The 8,103-nt window shown below is 40.9% G+C and overlaps 1 long non-coding RNA gene across 1 annotated transcript; it reads left to right on the top strand.

The window, feature by feature from the left end:
• Positions 1–3,511: 3,511 nt before the first annotated feature.
• Positions 3,512–6,263, top strand: LOC119354901. Its single transcript, XR_005171325.1, has 2 exons — positions 3,512–5,248; positions 5,357–6,263. It is a non-coding gene; the product is annotated as an uncharacterized LOC119354901 (long non-coding RNA).
• The last annotated feature ends 1,840 nt before the right edge of the window (positions 6,264–8,103 follow it).

Here is an 8,103-nt window from a genome sequence, read left to right as displayed (position 1 = left end):
CCATCTTGTTACCCTTAATATCAATGATACATGCGTGTCATGTCTCTTTCTGTCACTAAGATTGAGCACCGCAATATCGAACCCATCACAAAGCACCTCCTCCCATGGCAAGAAAAATCAATCTAGTTGGTCAAACCAAACCAAAATTTCAGAGAAGAAATACGAGGCTATAACAATCATGCATATAAGAGTTAAAAAAACTCAAATAATATTCATGGATAGAACTGATCATAAACCCACAATTCATTGGATCCCAACAAACACACCACAAAAAGGAGTTACATCAAATAGATCTCCAAGAACATCGAGGAGAACATTGTATTGAAGATCAAAAAGATAGAAGAAGCCATCTAGCTACTAGCTATGGACCCGGAGGTTTGTGGTAAACTACTCACGCATCATCGGAGGGCAACAAGGATGATGAAGAACCCCTCCGTGATCGTTATCCCCTCCGGCAGAGTGCCAGAAAAGGCCTCTAGATTGGATCTCGTGGTTCTGGAACTTGCGGCGGTTGGAAAAGTGTTTTCTCGACTCTCCTAGGGGTTTTGGGATTTTAGAGTATTTATAGAGCTGGAGGTAGGCCAGGAAGCTTCCCGTGGGCTCCACTACCCACCAGGGCGCGCCTGGGGTCTCTGGCACGCCCTGGTGCCTAGTGGGCCCCACAGGCCTCCTCCCGTGTGCTCCTTTGGCTCCCTGGGTGTCTTCTGTCCAGAAAAAATTCTCCAAAAAGTTTCATTGCATTAGGACTTCAATTAGTATTGATATTCTCCAAAGTAAAAAACAAGCAAAAAATAGCAACTGGCACTCAACACTATGTCAATAGGTTAGTCCCAAAAAATGATATAAAGTTGCTAGTAAATGAATATAAAACATCCAAGATTGACAATATAACAACATGGAATAATAAAAAATTATAGATACATTGGAGACTTATCACTTGGAAGCTCCTACTCGATTGATAATATTGGTTCTCTAACCGAAGGAAATATTTGTTGCTTGCTGCTTCACCCTTCTCTTGGGGGAATCTCAACAATTCCTACGGGAGTAAGCACTATGTGAATTATGTCAGGCCCTCTTTTCCCCACTATCTATTGCATTTTTCTACCATACAAACGGAGTAAAAACACGATCTTCAGAAAAGACAGTGCTACGTGTCGATGCAGGTAGCACTCCGGTTGTTATCTTTTTGTTTTTAAACTTTTTAAAAGCACACAAAATGATTCTAAAACTTCCACTTTGTCTCCCAGGCAACCCTTTCTTTAAAGCCATTAAGCTAGGCATACAGTGCTCAAGTAATTAATCCACACGGATCCCAAGGTATATCAAAGCCAATTTTAATTAACAATGATTTTGTAATTTAGTAGTGAGCATAAAGCAACATATATCATGTCACAACGGAGTCTAACTCTCTTCCTATGCATCAGCATGTGATAAAAGAACAATTCATGCACACATAATAAAGGTCGATGCATAGCACAAGTAGTTTCTTGCAATTTTATCGTATTGGAAATATAGAGAGGCGGGGATCTGGTGCTTCTCTCATAATAATTGCAAGTAGGAGCAACAAACACATGCATATTATATCCATTAAAATCATCATGTGCAATGGTAAAACACAACCAATCAATATAATCCTTAATAAGTGCAAAATTCTCCGATATAGTGCAATTGGGAGAATTCAAAAAGATAACAGGACTATCATGTGTGGGTGCAATAGCTAAAATTTCATTTTGAACATAAGGAACTATAGCAAGTTCATCTCTGATGTCTACTACACAACCTTCTTCTTGTAGACGTTGTTGGGCCTCCAAGTGCAAAGGTTTGTAAGATAGTAGAAAATTTCCCTCAAGTGGATGACCTAAGGTTTATCAATCCGTAGGAGTCGTAGGATGAAGATGGTCTCTCTCAAGCAACCCTGCAACCAAATAACAAAGAGTCTCTTGTGTCCCCAACACACCCAATACAATGGCAAATTGTATAGGTGCACTAGTTCGGCGAAGAGATGGTGATACAAGTGCAATATGGATGATAGATAAAGGTTTTTGTAATCTGAAAATATAAAAACAACAAGGTAACTAATGATAAAAGTGAGCACAAATGATATTGCAATGCGTTGAAACAAGGCCTAGGGTTCATACTTTCACTAGTGCAAGTTCTCTCAACAATAATAACATAATTGGATCATATAACTATCCCTCAACATGCAACAAAGAGTCACTCCAAAGTCACTAATAGCGGAGAACAAACGAAGAGATTATGGTAGGGTACGAAACCACCTCAAAGTTATCCTTTCTGATCGATCTATTCAAGAGTCCGTAGTAAAATAACACGAAGCTATTCTTTCCGTTCAATCTATCATAGAGTTCGTACTAGAATAACACCTTAAGACACAAATCAACCAAAACCCTAATGTCACCTAGATACTCCAATGTCACCTCAAGTATCCGTGGGTATGATTATACGATATGCATCACACAATCTCAGATTCATCTATTAGAACCAACACAAAGAACTTCAAAGAGTGCCCCAAAGATTCTACTGGAGAGTCAAGACGAAAACATGTGCCAACCCCTATGCATAGGTTCATGGGCAGAACCCGCAAGTTGATCACCAAAACATACATCAAGTGGATCAATAGAATACCCCATTGTCACCACGGGTATCCCACACAAGACATACATCAAGTGTTCTCAAATCCTTAAAGACTCAATCCGATAAGATAACTTCAAAGGGAAAACTCAATCCATTACAAGAGAGTAGAGGGGGAGAAACATCATAAGATCCAACTATAATAGCAAAGCTCGCGATACATCAAGATCGTACCACCTCAAGAACACGAGAGAGAGATCAAACACATTGCTACTACTACATACCCTCAGCCCCGAGGGAGAACTACTTCCTCCTCGTCATGGAGAGCGCCGGGATGATGAAGATGGCCACCGGAGAGGGATTCTCCCTCCGGCATGGTGCCGGAATGGGTCTAGATTGGTTTTCGATGGCTATTAAGGCTTCTGGCGGTGGAACTCCCAATCTATTGTGCTCCTCGAAGATTTTAGGGTATATGGATATATATAGGAGGAAGAAATATGTCAGGGGGGCCACGAGGGTGGAGGGCGCGCCCAGGGGGGTGGGCGCCCCCCTACCTCGTGCCTTCCTCGTTGCTTCCCTTACGTACACCCCAAGTCTGCTGGATTGCTTTTGTTCCAAAAATAAGTTCCAGGAAGTTTCAGGTCAATTGGACTCCGTTTGATTTTCCTTTTTTACGATATTCTAAAACAAGGAAAAGACAGAAACTGGCACTGGGCTCTGGGTTAATAGGTTAGTCCCAAAAATCTCTCCCTAATAATAAAGCACGGATTGAGTCTCCAGGTTCACCGCTGCACACATTTTGCAAAATAGTCCTTATACTTTTTAGATATTAAACTCGCAGTCCCTGTTTAAGTGGATGTGAAAAACGATTCGTTTTTACAAATAGAACCCTGCACTTTTTACTACTCAACCCGTGATTCTTTCTTCCTCAATCTCCAACGTCTCCTACTCCCGTGTCGTGATTTGGATCGAGTTGGAGATCGATTCCAAATACAAATCGAAAATCGATCGATCTATAGTCCACATCAAATAGAAGGGAATCGATCTATGGAGTTCAGGTTGGGCTTCGATCTAAACACGCCGCCGGATTTCAAGCCATGGACGGGTCGATATTGAGAGAGAGGGGGGTTGACGAGGAGAGAGCAGCCAACCGGCGACTATGGTGGCTCTGAGCACAGGTAGGTGACGACGGCGACTCGGTAGCACCGACCGGCCGATTCATCTCCTCGCTAGCTTCCTGTCCTTCACAGGTTGAATATATGGCCTCTGCTCCTCGACGGCCACACCGAGCGCCCCATCCAGAAGACCACCCCTACCGCCTTGCTGCTCCCGATCCCCCTGAGTCGTCCTGAGATGGTTCGGCTCGGCGGTCCATCATCGGCAACTCCCCATCCCAAACCCTCCATAGAGTCAAAATCCGGCGGCCCGCTCCTCCGCTACGCCCACACCGAGCGCTCAAAGTAGGAAAACAGCCTCGGCGTGCGGCCGCTCCCTATCTCCCTGCGCCCAGATTTGTTCCGGCTAGGCGCCGCCCCGGCAGCCAAGCGTGTGGTGTCCCATGGAAGCAGGCCCCTCCTCTACAAGACCGGTGAGGATAGCTTCAACCTCGCTGCCTGTTCTGGTCGATGCTGTCCCACGGAAACAGGGAAGTTTTCACCACTCAGTTGATTCCTTCTACTGTAATTCTCTTCCCTACCATTTCTTACTTGCAGCAAATTCAAGTGCGCTACACATGTGAGTATCTTCTCCTTCCCTCTATTGTACGCATCTGGTCATTTGTTATCTCTGATTAAAAATCAAGAGCCACTACATTCTTGAATATCGGAGACTGTCTTAGTTCATGCAGATTAATAAACTTGATAAATACAATTTCCTTTTTGGTTCCATCTAACAATTCAGTCATATTATTGTTTTGGGCAGTTTTCAGTAATCTTAAGTTGTCTTTAGATTTTAGCTTCGTCAATCATTTTGAATTATTTAACCTCGGTATGAGGTGCATGTGTGCGACAGATTAATCCTAAGAAATTTGTAGTTGAGCAGTTGGGTCTGTTTGATTTCTTTAGTAGACTGCAGCGGCATTCCCTAAAGGTTCAAGAGGATTTCAATGTTGCTAAAGAAAGAGATATGGACCAGTGAGACATGCATCATGAATCAAGCACATTGTGCTTTCTACCGGCCTTTTCCTTATTGATGAAACCTGACTACATGACTATTTTAAGTTTTCTCATGTCACCTGAACTGTTGTTCAGATTTCACTATTCAGTACATTTTTTGTTTTGCAGTGCACTGCGGCACACGTGGCTCCGCCTCCGTGTTGTTCTACCTTCTTCAGTGCCCTCTACTTCTTGCCCTTAGATTGCCATCATGATTAATCTAATGAGAGCACTTTAATTGGTGGCACATCGTTTGTTATTATGCTACTGCATGTGGTTTCTCATCTCTGCCTTGGCCTATTTTAGTGCCCTCCCATCGCTATGGCGCCCCGGCAGATTGCCCCAGGGTCGCGGGATGCTGCTGCTATCCAGCGCCACCAGCCCAAAGTTTGTTCACCTCTCCTGGACCTGGTTCTATGGTGCAGTACCTGCCTCCCTCGGCGGTCAGGTTTGGAGGGAGCACTTGCATGCAAGCAAGGGATAGAGGAGAGAGAACTTGCTAATTGGTCCGCAACTCCAGCACCAAAGCCTACCAATCCACTTTTGTGATTTATCTTCTACAAAATAGGAAAATGTTGCTTTGTTATATAATCATCATGTTACATGTCGTGCAGATTAGAAATTTGGTTACTAGGGTACTTTTACAACATATCCAATTATGGTTCCATTGTTGTCGCGCACCAAACGTTCGATGAATTTCTTGAAGAAAATGAATGGATTCTTTTGTTGTGTGCTTCAACCAGGTAAAATCCTATTGGTTGTTCTAATTATACAATCTTCTGAGCCAGTTTGTGAGCTTAGTACAGTATGATTATTATTTTTGTATGGCTTCCCAGTAGATTTATTGGAGCTACCTCTTCCTCTTCTACCATGCTATCTCGACTTCTTTCCCTTCTACTACATAGTTGAAAATTTAGTACATCTCCATGCTCATGGTTCTTCGGCATATATAGTCTCTACAATGTAATTCTCTGTACAACCCAGTTAACTCTGCAAGAGCCACTAAAATATATCTGTAGGCTTGCATATGAATAATTATTTCATATTGTTGTTTGGTTATTGTTGCTCGCAGCCAATTTCTATAAACTTTAAACATACGGTAGGATTACACAAACAATATGTGTAAATAGTATTTTGTCCTATTTTATTATGTTTTATGCCAATAAGTATGTTTCCACGCGGTGCAATTTGTTTTCCTGCAATTGGTAACTAAATTTTTTTGCAGGGAGATAACTAAATTTCTTCCGTTGCTAAAAAAGGTGAGATGAATTCTATGACAGTCAGCAGAAGTAATTGCTGGTGTAAGTGTGACAACCTTATGTACTATTTTATCCTGGTCTTGCTTTTATTCTTGAACAACTTCTCTGATTTCCCAATAGATTTGTTGAGTTGGTGTGGTCATTAGGCTTAGTTTAGAAATCTTTCTATTCTGAATCTGTGCTTATACTGTTTGTCATCTGAAAACTACACTCAGTATACATTATGGGACATAATGTCCAGGAAATAATCATCAGGTGCGGACATCACTCTGTACTTCTTCCGTTATATAATTCTTGTCGTGGTTTCAGTTCAAGGTTTTCCTGAGGTACTGCTCAGTGATTTTTTTACCTCATACATAGGTTGAACAAGAGTCACAAGAGCTGATTTTGTGCACCTAGCTTCATGCGCACCAACTGGATGAATATATTCGAAATGTGGAGCTTTTAGAAGTTCAAAAACAATTCTGCATATATATTGTTGGATTGATGAATGTAAATATTATGAAATATAACACAAATGCATTGTTGCATGGTTCTGTGTTTGAATTCAAAGTCTGTGTATGGGGGTGGAAGGAAAGGATTGCGAGTCATACTGCTATCTCTGCCTCCCCAATTGATTGATGGTTGCCACTTCTGTCATGGATTTACGTTTATTTAGTCCACCAAGAAAAAATAAATAAGTGACCAATCGTGCTTATCTACTACTACTTCAAGATTTTTTTTCTTTAAAGGTCTGATAGTACATGTGTAGATGTTTTGACTATTTTTGTTACTAACTACAAATTTAGTTACATTTCTCAATATAAAAGTAAATACTAAAATTTGTATGAACATACAGATCTTATAAATTTGAATTCATGGTAATTTAGTTACGTGCACTATTAAAATCTCGAAGAGCATGTAAGATGTAACAATCACAATGTATGTTTCTCATGCTCAAAGGCTATTCCATGTGCCACTACTCTTCCATCTGATGGCAGTGCGGAGCTGGATAAGGTCGACGAAGGACGTTAGGGTGGCTTCTTCAAATCCACAATTCATGGTCCGAAAAGCGATAATTCAACCAGTGGCAACAGAGGCATATTCACCTTATAAAGAATGAGATGTTATTCCCGACGTTTGTCAGAATTGGATATAAGAAGGCCTGTAGTGGCACCCAGAGCAGTTTTTTTTCAAAAAGAATAAAAAATAATCGTCCGGTGCAACGCACGGGCATTTGTATTAGTAATATAAAAGTGTATAATAAAGCCCATAAACATCCAAAACAGATAATATAATAGCATGGAACAATCAAAAATTATAGATACGCTGGAGACGTATCATCATCCCCAAGCTTAATTCCTGCTCGTCCTCGAGTAGGTAAATGATAAAAGCAGAATTTTTGATGTGGAATGCTACCTAACATATTTATCCATGTAATTCTCTTTATTGTGGCCAGAATATTCAGATCCATGAGATTCAAGACAAAAGTTTAATATTGACATAAAAATAATAATACTTCAAGCATACTAATAAAGCAATCATGTCTTCTCAAAATAATATGGCCAAAGAAAGCTATCCCTACAAAATCATATAGTCTGGCTATGCTCCATCTTCAGCACACAAAGTATTTAAATCATGCACAACCCCGATGACAAGCCAAGCAATTGTTTCATACTTTTGATGTTCTCAAACTTTTTCAATCTCCACGCAATACATGAGCGTGAGCCATGGACATAGCACTATAGGTGGAATAGAATGGTGGTTGTGGAGAAGACAAAAAAGAGAAGATACTCTCACATCAACTAGGCGTATCAACGGGCTATGGAGATACTCATTAATAGATATCAATGTGAGTGAGTAGGGATTGCCATGCAACGGATGCACTAGAGCTATAAGTATATGAAAGCTCAATAAAAGGAACTAAGTGGGTGTGCATCCAACTCTCTTGCTCACAAAGACCTAGGACATTTTGAGGAAGCCCATCATTGGAATATACAAGCCAAGTTATATAATGAAAAATTCCCACTAGTATATGAAAGTGATATCATAGGAGACTCTCTATCATGAAGATCATGGTTCTACTTTGAAGCACAAGTGTGGAAAAAGGATAGTAGCATTGT

This window comes from Triticum dicoccoides, chromosome 2A, assembly GCF_002162155.2.
Source record: "Triticum dicoccoides isolate Atlit2015 ecotype Zavitan chromosome 2A, WEW_v2.0, whole genome shotgun sequence".
Classification (NCBI taxonomy): Eukaryota; Viridiplantae; Streptophyta; class Magnoliopsida; order Poales; family Poaceae; genus Triticum; species Triticum dicoccoides.
This window is presented reverse-complemented; position numbering and strand designations above follow the sequence as displayed.